This window comes from Halichoerus grypus, chromosome 3, assembly GCF_964656455.1.
Source record: "Halichoerus grypus chromosome 3, mHalGry1.hap1.1, whole genome shotgun sequence".
Classification (NCBI taxonomy): domain Eukaryota; kingdom Metazoa; phylum Chordata; class Mammalia; order Carnivora; family Phocidae; genus Halichoerus; species Halichoerus grypus.
The window spans coordinates 125,330,967-125,350,985 of NC_135714.1; the positions used below are offsets into that span (position 1 = coordinate 125,330,967).

General features: G+C 39.3%; 1 long non-coding RNA gene across 24 annotated transcripts in view; it reads right to left on the bottom strand.

Annotated features, from left to right (window-relative positions):
- The window catches only part of LOC144381380 (uncharacterized), a 340,649-nt gene that overhangs the window by 36,294 nt on the left and 284,336 nt on the right, over positions 1-20,019 (bottom strand). For 20 of the 24 annotated variants that reach the window (XR_013446496.1, XR_013446495.1, XR_013446498.1 and 17 more), the window contains 2 exons: positions 17,323-17,473; positions 1,093-1,281 (listed from right to left, as the gene is read on the bottom strand). The exons of 1 other annotated variant lie outside the window; for it this stretch is intronic. This is a non-coding gene — a long non-coding RNA (uncharacterized LOC144381380). Of the gene's footprint in view, positions 1-1,092; positions 1,282-17,322; positions 17,474-17,654; positions 17,782-20,019 lie in introns of all 24 variants that reach the window. 3 more of the 24 variants (XR_013446486.1, XR_013446493.1, XR_013446480.1) reach the window with 3 other exon arrangements.

The window sequence follows — 20,019 nt, forward strand, 5'->3', positions numbered from 1 at the left end:
GTCAAACAGAACAAGAGAAACCAGGTATTCTAGGCCAGAGCAAGAACATTCAGAATACAGGGCAAGAAGCAGAATCTAGAGACGTTACCTGAGCTATGGGGTGTCACCTTAACCCCTTCTATCCCCACTACTGGCCACAGCTGGGGAGAGAGGTAGAGTCAGCTTGGATAACACTGAAGTTATAAAGACTGGGCTCTGGGGCGCCTGGGTGGCTCAGTCATTAAGCGTCTGCCTTTGGCTCAGGTCATGATCCCAGGGTCCTGGGATCAAGCCCCGCATTGGGCTCCCTGCTCCATGGGGAAGCCTGCTTCTCCCTCTCCTACTTCCCCTGCTTGTGTTCTCTCTCTCTGTCAAATAAATAAATAAAATATTAAAAAAAAAAAAAAGACTGGGCTCTAACAAACCTAGGGAAAAAAGGAAAAGTGAGTATCCCTGTTTTTGTATCCCAAAAGCTCAAAATATTTTGCAGAGTCTGCTTTTCATGGGTTATTACATTCTTTCATTAATTCAACAATTATATTCAGAGTCTGCTGTACCAGATGCTGAAGTAATTTATGGCTGAGGTGAACCCATCAAGCCACAATGTTTTCTTCAGCATTTACACAACTCTTTCAAAGAGAAAAACCTGCTTATCAAATACCCACCCCATATTATCCTGTCCTATGACTGGTTTCTTTTAATATTTAAAAACTTTCAAAAATAGAGAATGATGCTTTTGATTTGCTGGAAATGCAGCAAAATACATTTGAAAAGTTAATGTGAAACTGACGCTTTTATACTGAAAGGCAATCATTTCTGCTCAGATGTTACCTACAAGTCCATCAACCCAGGCTGGAGCTACTAACGTGTATATTTTCAAAAAGACCACTCAAAGCACTCTTCAGGTGTATAGGCTGGTTTCCCTGAAGCTTTTTTCACCTTCTTCTTTTTGTGTCATTTACCATTTTGAATCTCTTATTGTAACTTCTCTGAAGGGCCCATGGATCAATACATTCTAACAAATTTTGATTCTCCACTAATTATATGTCCACATGGCTTCACACTCAAAGGACAGAGTCTTTCAAATAAAAGAGGAAAGTGCTAATTACTCACATTGGGGATGACTATGAATAGACTTTCACATATTCACCGAGTGCCTACTTGTGCCCGCACATAAGAAGACAGGTTGAAGAACACAACTTTAAATTTCAGAGGTGACAGTCATTCCAGGTTGTCTCAGGAAATTTAGCTTTAAAAAGTAAGGCATTTGAATCATGTCTAGAGACTATGTGGAGGTTAAAGCTGGAAAAAAAATAAGAAATAATAGAATATTATTAATGATAATAATAAAAATGCAGGCCAAACGAGCAATTGGGAGCACTAGCTCTGACTCATTTAGAAAAACTCAAGTGGCCACAGGGTATCTGGTAGACCAAGAAGAGCAAGTAGCAGCAATATGCCGCCAGCAAGTATTCTTTAGGTATGCAACAAAGAATTACACATACTCAGGCATTTAATTGAGGCATTGATAATGATAAACGTGGAAATTCTTCCCCTGTGCCTTCCACCTCGAATACTTCTCAAATGTATGCAATAATATCAAGAGTGGTATGAAAAAGTATGCTTATTTTTTTAATTAATTTACTTTTTTTAATTCAAACAGTTGACACACAATGTTACATTAGTTTCAGGAGTACAACATAGTGATTTGACAACTCTATGTAATGCTACGCTCACACCTGTAATTTCCCTGTGTCACCAGACAACACTGTTACAATATCATTGACTATGCTCTCTCTGCTGTGCCTTTAATCCCTAGGATTTATTCATTCCATACATGGAAGCCTGTGCCTCCCACTCTCCATCACTCATTCTGCTTCTCCCGGACCCCTCCCCTCCCGCATCCACCAGTCTGTTCTCTGTATTTATGGGACTGTTTTTGCTTTGGTTTGTTCATGTATTTTGTTTTTTTAGAACCCACATATAAGTTAAATCACAGGGTAGGTGTGTTTCTCTGGCTTATTTCACTTAACATAATGCCCACTAGGTCCATCCATGGTCTTGTTTTCATTAAGGATATCACATGGGTTAAAACTTCACGTTCTATAATATAACAAAGTTTACATTGCACTCTCCTTGCCTCCTATCTCCATAAAGTTATTGCACTAAATTATTCTCTCATGATTGAATGCCCCAATACAAATTATAGACAAATCCTACTGAAGCCATACTATGGTCTAATACACTAAAAAAGGATGACAGGAACAGGCTAAGTGGATTTCCAAAAATGTTAGAAGACAGTATTGGCAAAATTCAGCATAAAATCCATTAATCTTCACTTCTGAGCCATGAACATTGGCTGTAATGCCAGTGTACATTTTACCACTGGCCCAAAATGTTTTTTATTTTGACTTTGGGCAGAGGTCATGGTTCCTAAAGTCTTTTTGATTGACAAGAAAATCACTCTAGGATCACAAGGCCTACCTTTTTTTCAGTATCCCAAACAACCAACCAAAAATAACATGTCTCTCGGAGACAACCTTTGAGTGAACTTGGTCACCTCTTGGATTGTTAATAACGAAGCAGAGCTGTTTGATAAGCAAAGACCACGATTAGAGGGCGAAGAAAGAAACTGAGGAGCACATTAGGGGCAACAAACATTTATTTTTTCATATTACGGTAATGGTAAATACCATCAGGGGTCCTGCCAAACATAGCAGGTCTGGGAAAAGCAAAAGCGGGGGATATGAGATTATAGAAGACTAAGGAAAACAGACATCAGTGTTTCAGGCCACGTTCCCTCCTCTTAGATCTCTATAAAGATCCACCTGTACTTCACCAGGTAAGATGTCCTTCAGGAACAAGGCTCCAGGCTGGCCCTAGCCCTTACACCGTTAGCTTGTGTTGTGTGACTAAGAGGGGCTGGGTGATCCCTTCTGGCCACAGCAGGCCCCTTCGGTAGGAAAGCCCTGCGACCCTTAGGGCTCAGCTTCTCTCTCACACTCATTGCTCCCTCCTTCTAGCCAGTCTGAGCTCCTTGGGGATCCTCTACCCTCTTACATCTGCCAAAAATAATCATTTATTGAAAGAGTCCATTTCCCTTGGGAAGATCTGAATCTTCTATATTCCTTAGTCCTCAGATTTACTAAATCCTTAAGGAAACATAGTTCTTTCCCATCCTAGAAACATTCAGCCAGAGGCAATTTGTTTTCACCTAACTTAGTTTGGGCAACTTTGTTTGGGCTATTGTTGGCTTCAAGCCCTGTTAATTGTGGTGCATGTATTGTATGCCAGGCCTGTGTTGAGTCCTTTCTCATCGTTATGTAATCTTATTTTATGCTTACAGAAACCCCTCCCACTAGGTTTTATTATCCCCATTTAACAGATGAGAAGTCTGAGGCCCAAAGTAAACAATATAATTTGCCTAAAATCACAGAACTCAGATGTAGCACCTTGATCCAAGATCTCAGATTCCAAAGACTATGTTGTCATTCTCTAATTATATTACTTCCATTGGCTAAATCTGTAGATGGCATTCATTGATCTCTGTTTTTCCTCAGAATATGTATCACCAACATCATATAACTCTTCCACTTAAGGCCATGTGACTCTGAGCAAGGCACTTAAATGATCTCTGCCTCATCTGTATAAGGGGAATTATTATGCCAGTACCTATAAAAGAGGGTAGTGAAAATTAAGGGAGGTAATGTATGTAAGAGAGTCAGAAAAATACTTGGTCAGTTGTAAGCACTACCTAAGTGTTAATTATCATTATTAGTAGTATAGAAATAGAGGTAGCTTTAGTAATAGTAGTAGTGGTAGCTATAATAGTACGAGTGAGAGTAGTAATAGTACATGTATTTGTTTGGGGGTTTATTATCTGTCTTCTACATGAGAATATAAGCTCCTTAAGGATAGAAACTGTGTTTTGTTCACTGCTGTATTCTCCCTGCCAAAAACAGTGCCTATCACAAAGTAAAGGCTTAATAATTATTTGTTGAATGAATACATAAAAATCTGCAAGCCTTCATATCCCTTTTTCTGTGACTTTTGAGATTTAGGCAGCTAAAATTCACAAGTGGTTGAACACAGTCTCCAATGTCAAAGCTGTGCATACCTGGTCCAGCAGCCCCTACGCCCAGACACACAGTGGGCATCCCTTTCGCTGTCTGCTGTGCCCCCTGCAGATGGCCTTCTTCCCTGGCATCTTCTTCCCAGGGGCCTCCTGGATGGCCAAGTCACTCTCCATTCCCCGCAAGCTGTCCTTCCCTCTCCATCCCATAAAAATGAAACTGCCCTTAATGCTACCTCCATGGGACCTTCTCCCTGGTAGGTGATACCTAATTACTCTTGCAAACTAACATGCCCTTCAAATTTGTCCAACGTCTCTCACAATTCTCCAATTCTCCAAACTGATGTCATGTGAGAGGATTCTTTCACAATTTGCCGTATGTGTGATGCTATCTGTATATGGAAAACGTGCTACTATTTGCCCTCCCAGCTGGTGATGGATGCCCTCATCCAGAGGAGTAGCTTTCATGATAGAATTCAGGCATGAAAGCTGACCTTGTAGGAAAAGCCACGGGTGCTGATGGAGCCTTGAGAAACCACAGGGTTTGCTTTCCCAGAAGTAGGGCGAGTGCTCTCTGCTTCATCCTGTCAGCTTTTCCTGACTTCAGTAGAGGCACAGGTGTCATTCCTGACTGGGTAGGTTTGGAACTTAATTTCCCTCTCTCCAGTGAAAAAGAGCAGAGTCTCCCGGAGAGAGATCATGAGTGAGGGGACAAAGGAGAAAGAGCCAAGAACGGAGGAGAGGGCAAGAAATCAGTATGGTGCGCAGCAAGAGATGAGAAAGTACAGGTGGAAGGGATGTGGAAGAGCAAAAGGGAGTGCTAGTAGCGAACAGGAAAAAGGAGGAACCACGAGGAAGGAGCGGAGAACAGAGGACTGAGTGCAAAAGAAGGTAGTGAAATGCAGAGAAGCCCACCAGACAACTGAGACAGCCCTGGAGGGGAAGACTGAGCTAAGACAAAGAGATGGGACGCAAGTGGGTTAAGACATTGAGTAGCCATTGTCTGTTAGTTATCTAGGTAAGGAAGGACTGCCGGTCTAAATAAAATGCATGTTGTGCATTTATAATTCTGGGGGTTTAAGTTATTTATGATGCATCTAGGTGTTTCATTTAATCATATCAAGTTATAATTTTATCATTCCACACAACTGATTATTTTCCATGTATCTGTAGAGAAGGCCCCTTATTCAAGGGGTAGAAGTGATACAGCTTCACTTCAGATCTATTATTATACATCCAGGAATTAACTGTACATTGTTGGAATCTTCCTGGCGGTGCCTGGCTGGACTAAACCCTGTTCTTGACAATGTAAGTATTGCTGTTATATATTTACAGAAAAGGAAGCAATTATTTCTTAGGAAATAAGATAGGATTTCAATGCTTTGGCCTAATTAGCTGCAAGAAAGGATAAGGTCCAGGTAGTGTGCGGAAAAGCCGGTTTATGTATGCACACTCCTCTCTCTCCATTCCCACGGCCCCACCCTGGTTGCGGCCATCATCTCTCACCGGAAATATTATCCAAACCTCTTAGTCCCTTTCCCCACTTCCACGTTTTCTCTTTCCAATTCTCTGTAACACATCCAAAGTGAACTTTTAAAAAATATCACCCCTCAACCTTGATTTCAATTTTTCATTGGTGTCTCACTGCACAGTGGATAAACCTCAGTTCCAACAAGGACTTACATGATCTTGCTGTGGTATATCTCATCTTCATGTTCAACTGTGCCATACTCTTTCCTGACACAGGGACTTCAGGTATGTTCTGTCCTAAGACCAGAACACTATTCCCCATTCTCATCTGGCTAGCCAATACTCGTGCTGTCAGGATAAATAGTGTTTTCCTCAGAGGAGGTTTGCCTGACCCCAGCCTAGGCCAGGTCACTTTGTTACAGTGCTCACTGCATATTTTACTTCTATGCATCAGGTCACATCATTATTCTTTATTTTTTTTTACATCATTATTCTTTAATACTTATTTATGTACTTATCTGTTTGTTGTCTGTGACCCCCAGTTGGTTGTAAGTCTTATGAAAGTGGAGGCCAGGTCTACCTTGCTCATTACTCTTTTCCCAGTACCTGCCATGGTTCCTATTACATGACAAGACCTCAGTATACTGGGTGAAGGAGTAATTGAGATTTGAATTTCCAACATTCTACACTTGTTTATACTCCCAAGGATTGCAAACAATTGCAAAACAATGTTTTCTATGCATTTGTTTGCTGACCGGGAAGATAGAATCCCTGCTGCTCCCCCTGGGTAGAATCCTTCTGAATGGGGTCCATATTGCAGCAGGACAGTAGGGAAGGAGGACAGCCAGCTCATGAGTCTTTCATGATAGAACAACGCGTGCCATTGTCCCCCATGAAAGCAACGTGATGCTCAGTATTCAAACCTTTGCAGCAGCCATAAGCAGAGGATTTGCAGGCCTTTTTAGTTAAGACGGAACCTCTCTAAAGGGCAGAATGTAGTCGTAGTAAAGAGAAGCATTACTTGCACCTTCTATAAAATAAAGGAGACAATTAAAATCTTTTGTTCTCTACTTCCTTCACAGCAAGTCTCACATTACCCTATCCTGCTATGCAATCACCGACTTCTTCAGATTAGTCACCAGTTGCTCAGCTTCATTCTGAAAGAGTGGTGTCCAAAACCCGCACTTCTGAGCGCAATGACTGGTTTCAAACACCCTAGGATGACTGCCTCTGGAACTTCTGGCCAAACGTTTCCAGTTGGGTTGGAGGGGTCTCTGGCAGGGCAAGAATCAGTCTAATGTAGCTTCCAGTTGTCTTCCCATATTCCCAAATAAGATGACCTACCACACATGCTTATTCCTTTCTGGTGGTGATAGGGACTAGGGAAGACAATGCACTGTTAACTGTAACATAAATGATCAGATAAAAATTTTAGGATTTGGTGATTCTCTTCTGGCTGCCAAACTTGCTTACAGCTTTCAGAATCGTGCCCACTGATGGCATGAAACAGAGTCTCTCATCATGGAGAACACCATGTACGCAATTATCTTTCCGATAGCCAGATCAGCCCATGTCAATGTCATGTTTAATATTTAACCATACTCTACTGTCATTTGTATCTGTTTACTCAGTGGACATCTGCAGAACCAATATGAATAAAAATGGAAATTGTGGGGCAAGAAAAATATATTGAGAATCACTGAGTTGGACAAACCTAGTGGGAAGGTTGAGTCTATTCAAACACCTGTCTCCCACCCTCTTACCATCTGTGCAATCACTTCACCCTTCAGCCTCACTACTCACCCCTACAATTACCCTGTCAAGAGGAAAGTGCAGCTCAGGTGGATTTAATGTGGGTTTAATATGGCCCGTCGAGTTTAATGTTGATTTCCTTTAAGTAACTGTTTCTGTTCATGCTATAAATCTATGTCTATGTGTGTACACTTAATTTGGATAATGAGTCCATCTAGGGCAAGAGGCAGTTTATATGTTTTGTAGGCATTCGATCAAATAAGCAGATGATAGGCCGTGCAAAGCTGTAAGTGAAAACAGCAGAATCATACACAATTCACGGGTTACAGTGAAATTAAAAGAGAAGGTTAATACTTTAATGCATTCTTAAGAATTCTTTCCCTCAAATTCTCAATATAACAATAGTCTATATATATATCTATAAAGAAAAGGGAAGGAGCTAATGTGTAATCCAGACCTACTATATGTTATTGGGTATGATGCTAATGAGTTCATAGCTGTTTTCTCATCTAATAAAACAACTCTTCAAGGTGAGTATTAAAACAAGGGACATGGGGCTCAGAGAGTTTAAGTATCGTGGAATACGAGCTGAAGTCTATTCGTTTCAAAAGCATGTTTTCTTTCCTATAAGTGGTCATATCATTTATCTGGTGAGAGTACATCAGTCTGGATGAGTTAATCTTCTAAGGGTCTTGCCTAACCAAGTGTGATTTATTATGCTACTTCCCCAGTAGAAGACCAAAAAAAAAAACTATTAGGAATAAACGGAAATCATAAAGAATTGTTCACTGAATTACCTAGATATGACATCATTAGAGCTCAAAGCAATTGGATAATCATAACTGCTCTGTTTCCATCCATTCATTCTGTTACGCAAAACATATTCTTTTGATTGCCAACTATATGCCAGGCACACAAACAGACATTTTGGGTAGAATGATAAGCAAGACGGCAATGCTTATCATTCAGTGTTACCACAGAGCTGAGTGTGTACAGAGCACAGTGGACTGCAGTTTGGCCTCTGTGGATTCTGAGGTGGTATATGGTTTGATGTGGTCTGCCTTAGAATGAGAGAAACCAAGTGCAAACAGATGCTGCTTCTTTGTAATAATTTATGAAATTTAAAGAAGGAATCAGGATCAGTAATGCTTTATATTTAGTAAGGCTTAAAATATTTATTTCATCAGATATACTTCAATCACACTTTTTCATAAATACAAGACAAGTTGTTAAAGGAGAATTTTGTGGTTGATTTTCTGAATTTGTCAACATGTTCACACCACTGAGTACCTTTTATATTTTGCAGGTATATAGAGGAAGGGCATAATCGACCTTCCATTACAATGCACAGCCTTGGTATTTTTTTTTTTTTTTAAGTTCTTGTCAGTGTTTTTATTTTTTTTATTTTTATTTTTTAATTTTTTACTGTTATGTTAATCCCCATATATCACATCATTAGTTTTAGATATAGTGTTCCATGATTCATTGTTTGTGCATAACACCCAGTGCTCCATGCAGAACGTGCCCTCCTCAATACCCATCACCAGGCTAACCCATCCTCCCACCCCCCTCCCCTCTAGAACCCTCAGTTTGTTTTTCAGAGTCCATCGTCTCTCATGGTTCTTCTCCCCCTCCGATTTCCCCCCCTTCATTCTTCCCCTCCTGCTACATTCTTCTTTTTTTCTTTCTTAACATATATTGCATTATTTGTTTCAGAGGTACAGATCTGAGATTCAACAGTCTTGCACAATTCACAGCGCTTACCAGAACACATACCCTCCCCAGTGTCCATCACCCAGTCACCCCATCCCTCCCACCCCACCCCCCACTCCAGCAACCCTCAGTTTGTTTCTTGGTATTGAACCAAGAAATTACTATTTAAGTAGTGAAGTATTCAGACTCATTCAGCGGTATCCACAAGTTGTAAGTCCTTCCCTAAGGAAACTTTACCCCCTTCCCTGGTTCCTGAGTCAAGAGTAGCGAGTGGTGTTCACTCATTCCTCATCTTTATACTTCGTAAGGTCAATAAAAAAAATCCATAAGCGATACACTGAGTGTGTCACATCAATTACTTTGCTGTTTAGATGAGATGAGCTTTGTGTTGCTCTCAAATTAGACACTCATCATGCATAATTAGCCCCTTACATAGAACAGCTGCTGGCTTTTACAGTGCTTTCAACCCAGTGCTGTGTGCACCCATTGTTGATGCTTACTGTGAGCATTATTTAATCAAATCTGTGATATATGCACATTTGATGTGATGATAAAATATAGAAACGAACTGCCTAGAGAAAAGCATGGGATGTTCATCTTCACCTAGAAAAGTTAACCCTGAAGTAATTATATTAAAAGACACTAAGCTATTATACTGGAAAATCATTTTAATTTTTTGAAAATTAAAAATTATTTTCTTGTTAAATATTATTCTGTGACTGTTTAGAAAAAAAAGAAACAGTGCATTTTGTATCAGTATGTTCAAAGGACCGAAAAGCAATTGAATCATCAGGTTGGGTCTCACTGATAAACTGGGAATCAGAAAATCTTTGCCCTAACCCTGAAATTTTACAATACACTTACTCTCTACCTTCACCACCTGCAAAACTGGAAAATCATCCTCAACAAGTGTTTACGTGAAGCACTTTAAGATGGAAATGGTTACCACCGATATATGAAATGTAATTCCAGAGTATAGTTCTAAATTTAAACACCATCATGATTTTATTGGCCACAAATCGGAGATGTTGCCGTGGATTCTGTTAGCGATGGTTTATGTATTTAAGGAACGGGGAAAGCTTGGGGGATAGCTAATGTAATCATTACAAGCAGTAGCCTGCCACCTTTTATTTTTTAAGTGTATGTATTTCTTATCTCTAATGGAATCATTGTTTTACAAATAAGATAACTGAGAAAAAGGGAATCTGCAAAGCCACAGTGAGTGAGATAAGGAGATACTGCTATGACCGTTCCCCAGCTTATAAATTTTACTCCTAATCACACCCAGCTAAAAAGAGAAGTAGAAATTTAACATATACTTTAGATGATAAAGGGCAATAAAAGCTATGTCATGAGCACAATTATTCTTTTTTCAAATTATAAGGGAGCTAAGGGGATATATACCAATCTTCACTGCCAGTGTTCAGTATTTCTGTTAAATTGGCTTTCGTGAACTATTCTAAATGCCATTTATGATATTAGAGCAATACGTTTAAGAATGATGTACTTTGAAAAAGCGTTTTATATTAGAGATTACCTCCTATTCATATATACATATTTGTATGTATGTATACACATGCACACAGACATACTAAACAGATTTCACTAAACAGAGTTCAAAAAATATTGTTGATACACATTATGTTTTCCTTTATGGGTCCACTTTTGGATGTTTGTGTATACAAGACTGATATTCAATTGGTACACAACCAGACTGGCTAAAGTGATTGTTGACTGGCTGGCATTCCTTCTGCTTTATCCAGCAGGCACTCACTTGGATTGGTTAATGCTTTTATCATAATGGTTATTAAATATTTTTATTATCACTCTAGGTGCATATATTTTAATGTATTCTATAAAATTCCTTATAAACCATTGACAATAATAATTAGTCAACAGTTAGGTCACAACAGCAAGAAAAGTAGAGGTAGTATTTATTTTGGAAGCTTCTTTACTGCACATTGTTGAGAGATAAAGTTGGCAAACAGGAGGAAAGAACCAGAAACATTCTTATAAGTTCAGGTTAAACTAGAAATCACGTAGTTAAGGAGGTCAACACAGTGGCATCTATGATTTTAACAATGGTCAGGGAACTCACATGATGAACATTTCCACCTTCTAGCAAGAGAATTCTTCATTTAAATTGCTTTGAGAAATCCCCATATGATGGGAATATTTTTTAACATCTTTGGACTACATAGATGAAGTGTTTCCTCACCTGCCGCCCACATTGATCATAAAGAAAAAAAAGTCACTGGCTATTTAAGGCAATTGACCAAATACATTCTAATATAAACCATAATTTCCAAAAATACCTTAAAAATAGGGTTTTTTTTTTTTTTAAAGCTAAGTATTCTACCTCCCCTCTGGTAACCATCAGTTTGGTCTCTATAGTTAAAAGTCTGTTTTCTGGTTTTGGGTGGGTCAGGGATGGGTGAAATAGGTGAAGGGGATTAAAGAATACACTTACCATAATGAGCACTGAGTAATGTATAGAATTGTCCAATCACTATATTGTACACCTAAAACTAATGTAATACCATATGCTAACTATACTGGAATTAAATTTTCTTAAAAAGGTAAGTATTCTAAATTTTCATTTTTTGTGACTTTGGTGGGCAAGTTTTTCTATATCACTTTTATGTACATTGTCTTTTATTCTATTTCAGTGGTGTTTACACAGGCTTAGCTGGAATAAAAGAAGTAATTTAACCACCAATTATTTTGGGAGAAAAATCATTAGAAAATTCTTTTATAAATAGCATTTGATTGAATTCAACTACTTGTTCTCAGCATAACTGTTTGACTTGATTCAACTAGTTTTTTCAAGTTAATTTGATTGTGTAGATTTATTTTATATTCAAGATCTTTAATTTATTTTTACTGTTTCCTCAGACAAAGCCCTGTGAAATTAAATAAGAAAACAATCATAAAGGATTCACTACATCTATTCTCTACATCTAAAAAGAACTATAACAATTCATCATGAAAAAAAAAAAAACAGAAACCTAAACCGTTTTTTAAAGTATGGTTAACAAAAGTTATTTTACAACCATAGGTCTTAGTATTCTTGTAGGCATTAACTTTATAGATAACATACTTGTGACTTATTCCATTTGTAGAAATAATGTAGGAACCTCTGATATAAAAATATATAAAGAAAATTTCCCATCAAGAATCTTTATTCCAGGGATGCCTGGGTATCCAACTTTTGGTTTCGGCTCAGGTTGTGATCTCATGGTGGTGAGATTGAGCCCCATATTGGGCTCTGGGCTTTGTGCAGAGTCTGCTTGAGATTCTCTCTCTTTCCCTCTGCCCCTCCCTCCCACTCATGCGCTCTCTCTCTCTCTAAAATAAATAAATCTTTAAAAAAAGAATCTTTATTCCAATCTAAGTGACATAAGAAATTTTAGCTTATCAGGGTTCTCTAAACGCACTTTAATGATTGGTAGAACATAGTCTCCACTGAAGTACATGGACTTAAAAAAACACTTCACACAAATTTTTAAGAAACAAACAAACAAAAAGAAAATCATATTAACAAAGAATATTTAAAAGATCTCAAATATAATTTTTCCATACTTCCAAATTATATATTAAGACTTGAAGGAAGGAGGGAGGGAAAGAAGGAAAGGGGGGACAGAGAGAGAGAGGGAGGGAGAAAGGAAGGAGAAAAAAAGAAATAAATTATCTTTGTTTCCACTATGAAAATAATGGAAAGGTTTGTTGACTACTTAAGGCAAAGACAGATCCAGAGTGACATTTCATACCAATATAATGATATTGAATGTTCTTTCTGTCATTTCTTAGAGATGTTTTGGCATTTAACATTGATATCTTTTGGTGATTTTCCTAAAGTATATTGCAATTATCATAGGAAAGGTGCTTATCTTTTATTATCCAGGCCAATTTTTTTTTTTTAAGTAAAAGCCATATTGTCCTTTAGAAAATGCTTTTGTTTCTAGTCTAAATGGAAAAGAAAAAGAAAGTCAGCATTGGGATGAGTTAATGGCAGTGTGCAGAAATTGAGAGAAATGTAATATTTCTATGATTTTAAGCTGATAGCTATGTATGCGGGTGCAGGCACAGAGAAGTCTGTTTTAAAAAGCTCAGTTAGATGACTGAAAAGAATGGGAAGCACCTATTGGAAGTTATTGAAGAATTTGAAGAATTCATTGAAGAGTTCCAATTGAAGAACTTCAGAAAAATAAAATCTGACGTTATATAAATGAAGCATATATAATGTGTCTATATGACAGTGTGTTTTCAACTCTCTCTTCCATTTTGTTATGACATAGCTCAAGGTTTTGTCAGTCAACCACAGAGGAAAAGTCAGGTATGCAAAGAAATGCATATGTCCAGATAGGAAGAATTTTCCGCAATCACATTCATCAACCAATCCTAGGAGAGGTTTCAATTAGTGAGTTACAGATGGGCCAGTCAGGAAGGTGTAAACAGTAAAAGTTGAAAGAGGAAGCGGACTATTAGAGTCATCTTCATGAGTTCTAGTTAAGATTCATATGGAGAATTATTTTTTAAAGTCAGGTGACCCACTCTCTGATTTTCAACTAAGAACTGAAAACTGATTCTTCCAACTTATTCAAAAAAATATTATCGAACATATGGCATGTCAGATACTGTATCTGTGTGCTGGACACCATTTTAGGGGGTGCTGGAGGGGGAACACTGATAACCAACTTCTGTTTTGTGTCCTCAAACTTATCTTATGAAGGTGAATGAAGAAGAAGTACCAATGATGGCAAGTGTTACAAATGAATCTTTGTGTCCTCCCCCAAATTCATATGTTAAGGCTCTAGCCCCCAGTGTGATATTGGAGGTGGGGCCTTTGGAAGGTAATGAGGGTTCGATGAAGTCCTAGGGATGGAGCCCTTATGATGGGATTAGTGCCCTGATAAGAGGAGAGTATGTTGCTCTTTCTCTGTCCACTGTATGAAGACACAGCAAGACAAGAGCCAGGAAGAGGGTCCTCACCAAGAACTTGACCACGCTGATACCGTGATCTTGAGAACCTCCAGCTTCCAGAACTCTGAGAAATAAACATCTTTTGTTAAGCCACCCAGTCTATGGTATTTTGTTATGGCAGCCCAAACAGAGTAAGAGAGCAAGAGAAGCTACTTTCAGGAGAACAAGGGAGGAGGGATGATTGCGGCAGGAAGATACACTACCTAAAGACGATCATCAAGGCCTTTATATTTGGACAATTTATTTTTACCTGGAGTCAAAGCAGTGATTGATTAACCCCAAAGCAGGGGAGTAATCTAGTCAGAACTAAACTAGGATGGTTCATGTGCCTCTTAACAGTGGAAGTTCTGCTGGAGAGTCAGGCCTGGGCTCTACTTTCTGTTTGGTCACTGTGCAGCTTCAACCTTTATGGAACTTGGGAAACTCATCTGTACAAGAAACCAAAACCCTTCCAGATTTTCCCTATTATCAGTCTGAATCCTGGTCACACAAATATGGGATGAAGATGTTTGGTTTAGCCCTACAAATGGTTCACCAAAAATCTACTTCCATTCCTAAAGAAAATAACACAGCATGTCCCACTGTGGGTGAATCGGAAGCATCATTTTTAAATATGAAACCGAAAACCCTTAGCTTTTTCTGTAAGTGTGAAATAAGAGAACCAGAAACCAAATATTTGCTAGGCTGTGCTTTATAACAGCCTCTAAGTTATTTGTTTTAAAGGGGAAAAAAGCTTGTTTTTGATTATACACTCAGTTATAAATATGAGCAGATACATTAAAAAAACACACTATTCTGATATACACTTATTCTTCCAAAATGTATGTTGAATCTCCAACCCAAATCAAAAGAGAAAATTATTCTTTTACCCCTGAGTTTAATATGGAGCAGATTTTCCATGATCCAAGTGTTCAAATATTTGCTTGACTCAGATCGACCTTTCTCAATTATCTGACATACCTGTTCAGATTCAGACAGATGTCTGAGATCAGACACATTCTGAGCCAAGCCAAGCTTTCTAACTTGTCAAACGTGTTCGTTGTGGAAATAGGATTGTAGTACAGGGAGAGTTGGTGATACTCTTCTGATGGATGGTAAATGTAATAATATTTACCATAATAACTTAATTATAGAAACAGAATATAAATTTGGAAATATATGATTGCAGGTATCAGAGTCTGAGTAAGAAAACTGGGATTCATTATCACTGAATTGAAGCATATTTATATGCCCACCTTCTTAAAAAAAAAAAACCCTTAGGTTTCCGATTCTAAAGATTTCCCCTGGTCTTGCTGCTCCTTTCCCTCTGAGAGAACATCCCTGGAGTCTGAAATCACTGATTATGTCTTCAAGTGCTACAGCGTCAGTGAGGATTTAGATTTCAGTATCTTGGGGAGGAATAAATATAGAAGCAGAAGAACTTGTCTGGAACTAAGACCTTATTTAGGGATAATGGAAACCACCTAATGTATGTTATTAGCATTTGTGTTTCAGAGCAAAATGCTTTTTAAGTGCTCGCTCTCAAGTACCCTCATCATACTTGTAGCACTCTGTTAGGGCTTGGCTTTTCTCCTAAATAGAATTGTTTGTATGTCCAGAAATATATAATGGAATCTCATAAACACAGAGAGAAATTTTAAGACCACTCAGCATTAACCGGAAGCATCCTTTCTGACCTCTCACAAACTCTGCACCGTTGGGATTTTAGAATAGGGCTCATTAGTGCCTAAACTTAATATAAACCTACCAGAACTTCCTCATGCTTCTTGGTGAAGTTAAAGATCGTGATTTTTGTGTTTTCTCTCCCGGCTAGCAGCTTAAAAATGAGGCGCTCTGCCTCACACCCCTCTTTACGAATTGTGTTTTCTAATAAGGAACTACTAATTACTATTGCCCTTTCTGTTCCCCTTTTCCTTGATTCCTACTTTCCTTTTGTCCTCCCATGCCTGGAGCTTCCTTTCAGTGCCATGCCTTCTATCTGCAACGTTTTTTTGTTGGCTGTTGGTCTCCTTAAGTCCTGGTCTGCAGAGACTTTTTCCAACTAGCACTTCCGGTGTTTCCAACCAGCACTTCTGGCGTTTCTTCATTGCTTCTCTGCCTGAGCCACCGGCCACGGCCTGGGTCCTTCTCTATCTTGGGCCGCCCTCCATTTTCCCCAACACTCCAGAAAGAGATTTCCCATTCTCAAGTTAACTACTAGCCTGGAACTTTTGAAGGAACTTTTTAAAGCCCCCGGGGTCTCATCTCTGTCTCTTTCTCCTCCATGAGTGGTGGTAGGAGCCAGGTCACATCTTTCGGAGTTGAGGTGGTCGGCAAAAGCCTTTGGTTTTGCCTGCTGGAAGATTACTGCTTCCTTGTGGTGGAGATATTGTGTTCTTCCCAGAGCCTATAGTGGGGCTGTCACTCTCTGCCAGGTTCAGAAGGGCTTTTTTTTATTGTCCCTGTCAGTTAGCAGCCCAAGGTTACTGCCAACTCTCTGTCAGGGCTTTGATTTTTGTCAGCTATGGCCAGGTCCTTTTAGTTATCTGCAATCTTTTCAGCTTTGTTCAGGCTGAGCTCTACTTGTCTACTAATTAGCTCTTTGGAGATTTCCCTTTTAAAACTCACTATCACAGAGGACAGGAACCGTTCAAAAGTTTTGTGTTTCATAGAAATTCCATATTCATCCATATCTCGTAGAGCCATATTTTTAAAATTAAAAGTGGCAGGTCAGGCCAATTTAAGGTATAGAAGTAACCTCGTCTATAAAGAAAGACCTTCAGGTTCTTGATCAGGTATGTAGATGAGTGACAGGGAAAGGAAAGGGTTTACATCAAAAAACACTGAGGGGTACAAATTAAAAAGAGACTATCACTCTGTATAACATATTCACATTTTCTTTATCTTCTAGTGTGCAAATATTGTGCTAGCTGAATATAAAAGTAGCACAACTTTAGGGTACAAAAAAAACACACTGTAATAACATCAAGAGTGGTCTTACATCAAGGAGGGCCCTGAGGATGTCTTTGTTGTCAACTTCAGAAGAAAAGAGAGGAACAGAAGAGGAAACTGGCAGAAGGAATAGATGCCAAAGAGAACTCAAAGGATTAGGTCCGGGTGAGGTGATCGGTATTCGAAAACAGTCTGCCTTCTGGCTCTGATCTAAGGGAATAGGCTGGCAGCCAAGCCAGAGGGCATAGCAGCACAAACACACCTTCAGCACACTGCTTGAGGGGTGCCTCAGCGCCTTCGAAATTGTGCTAGCAATTAGAAATAAAGCTACGGAAGAGCAATAGGCAAAATACACTATCTGCAGATAAAACTCTGCTTTTTACATAATTCCCAACCTGGTTGTCCCCTCCACACAGCCATACCTTTTCTTTCTTTCTTTTCTTTCTTTTTCTTCCTTTTTTTTTTTTTTATGGCAAGCCCTCCTTCCTTTTGAGGCTTCTAAGTATGTTTTTCTTCTGCTAACTTTGTGCTGTTGTAAGTTGCGCTTACATTGCACTTACACACTGTTAATGCCTGCAAGATGAAAGTAAAAACCTTTGAATATATTAATGCTATAACACAGATGTCTTACTTTTTACTCTTTTTTTTTTTTTTAAGCAAGTTGATGTGGCTAATAATGATGCAGATTGTGCTGGATGGATGTACGGATGAAACAGGGGAATACAGATTAAATAAAAATTTCTTCAAAGCTTACGTTTGCTTCATAATTTAACTTCTGGGCTTGTCTCAGTGGTAGTGGGTGCGACCAGTCATCACAACATTGCTCTAAAACATCTTGGCATCGCAGAGCAACAATCACCCAAACAGCAAAGCCGTACTTTCTTCGAAGCCGGAAGAAAATAACAATGGGTAAAATAAAAACTGCCGGTAACTCCATCCAAATAGGCCTGACCCAAGTGCTACTAATGGGGCAGCTGGGAGAAGTGAGGAACCAAGCTTCCGTGCTGAAGCACTAATCTGCCTGTATACTGAACTTTGCTTTTTGTAGCTATATCCAAAGCACCAACAGCTTCTTCTCCCGGATACTGAATATGGTGTGTGCCAGAGGTGGCCCTGTACTCACTATGGAAACATCCATGCAATGACTCTTTCATTTAACTCTTTTAAACAATGAATAAAAGGGGGGTGATAATGACACAAGGCCTTGGAGCAGGCATCATCAATTTCTCTTTTATGTATCCATTCATTCAAGAACCATTTATTAGCATACCACTCTGTGCCAGGGGTTTTGCTAAGGCCCTAGGATATGAGGATGGTGAGACACACCACTTTCCTCAAGGATCTCATTGGCAGTAGACATGTGTAAGCATAAAACTTATAATATCATCTTTTAAAGGAATGGAAAAGTGCTGTGGGGTCTCTTAGGAAGGAATAGCACTGTCTGCCAGGCCACATGTAGCAAGGCTCCATCTGGGGTCTGCATCTTTAATGTGTGAGGAGAAGCTGACCAGCTGGACAAAGGTGGTAAATGGCGTGTGTTGAAGCCTGGAGTCATGGATGAGCAGCAGCTTTGGGAAGTGGTGAGAAATGCCAGAGCTTAGACTGTATGTGTGTGTGTGGCAGTGGGGACAGAATGACTGATGAGACTAGGTGATGAGACGACTAGGGAAGTAGGTTTGAAGCATACCCTACGAGGACTCATATGCTAAACTAAGGCATTCAGTATCTACCCTACAGGCAACAGGAAGGCAACTGGAAGTTTCCAGCAAAGGGGGAGAGTAACATGACCTGACATCCTTTTTAGGATAACTCTGATAGCTGTAAGGAAGTGACATTAGCCCCTCCAGAAGAGACTCATGCAAGAAGATGATTTAGGGCATGTACCGTTCTCCCTATGCAGAAAACAATAGTCAGCTGAAGAAAAAGAGCCCTGATTCAAGAGATAGTTTGAGGGACTTAGACTGAGCTTCAGCAAAAACTCTCTGCAGGTGGCCATCTCATTCGTCCCCCTACCCCTCCGGTACTATCTAATCTGATGTGGGCACCTGCTGAGAATAACTTGCTGAAAACCCCAGGCTTCTTTCCAGGGAAAGGGAATTCAGTTCCTAAGGGTCTTATAAGATACAGAAAAAAAGATCATTCTTCTGTTTTACACAGTGAGTTTGGTGAGTACAGAGAGCAGCCGTGCCTTCATGCACGGTGTTACCTTCCACTGCACCTCAACAGGACACTGAAGATAATACACTTCATAATGTTTTCCTGAATGAATGAATGAATGAATGACAAAACTGTGGAGTGCAATGTGTGTGTGTGTGTATATTACAGAGATTGTAAAAAAGCATTGCATTTGTTTAAAAGTTATAAGAATGTAAAAATCACTTTTACTTTTTTTGAGAGAGAAGTGACCAGTTTATTATAAACAATAAAAAAGCTACCCTCTGGTCCTATTTGCAAACGAGTGCCCATCATCCTTTGTGGAAATAAGACTAAGTATATGTTATTTAGGTTTAGTGGTCTCTAATGTTGATATCTTGGCCTCCTAAGTGACACACTCAGCATGTCTATGCGGCTACATGGCAGATTTGCTTCGGGATGTGACCGTCCAGGCCTTGTACTTTTTTGGAGGTGAGGAGTTCCTGATGCTGCAAGAGAAGAGATATGTTGCCTTCTACTGATGTTACTAAAGAAGCAATAGGTAAACATGGCTGACAGGGACAGTTGAGCAGTTTGTGCCCTGCACAAGGACACCCAGGTGAGGGGTGAGTGGCAACTGAAATCTAGGAGTTGTGTCTGATTTGAGGGAAGCTTTTTCTTTTTTTTTTTTTTAGAACTTTTTTTTTATTATGTTATGTTAATCACCATACATTACATCATTAGTTTTTGATGTAGTGTTCCATGATTCGTTGTTTGCGTATAACACCCAGTGCTCCATGTAGTACGTGCCCTCTTTAATACCCATCACCAGGCTAACCCATCCCCCCACCCCCCTCCCCTCTAGAACCCTCAGTTTGTTTCTCAGAGTCCATAGTCTCTCATGGTTCGTCTCCCCCTCCAATTTCCCCCCCTTCCTTTTTCCCTTCCTACTATCTTCTTTTTTTAACATATAATGTATTATTTGT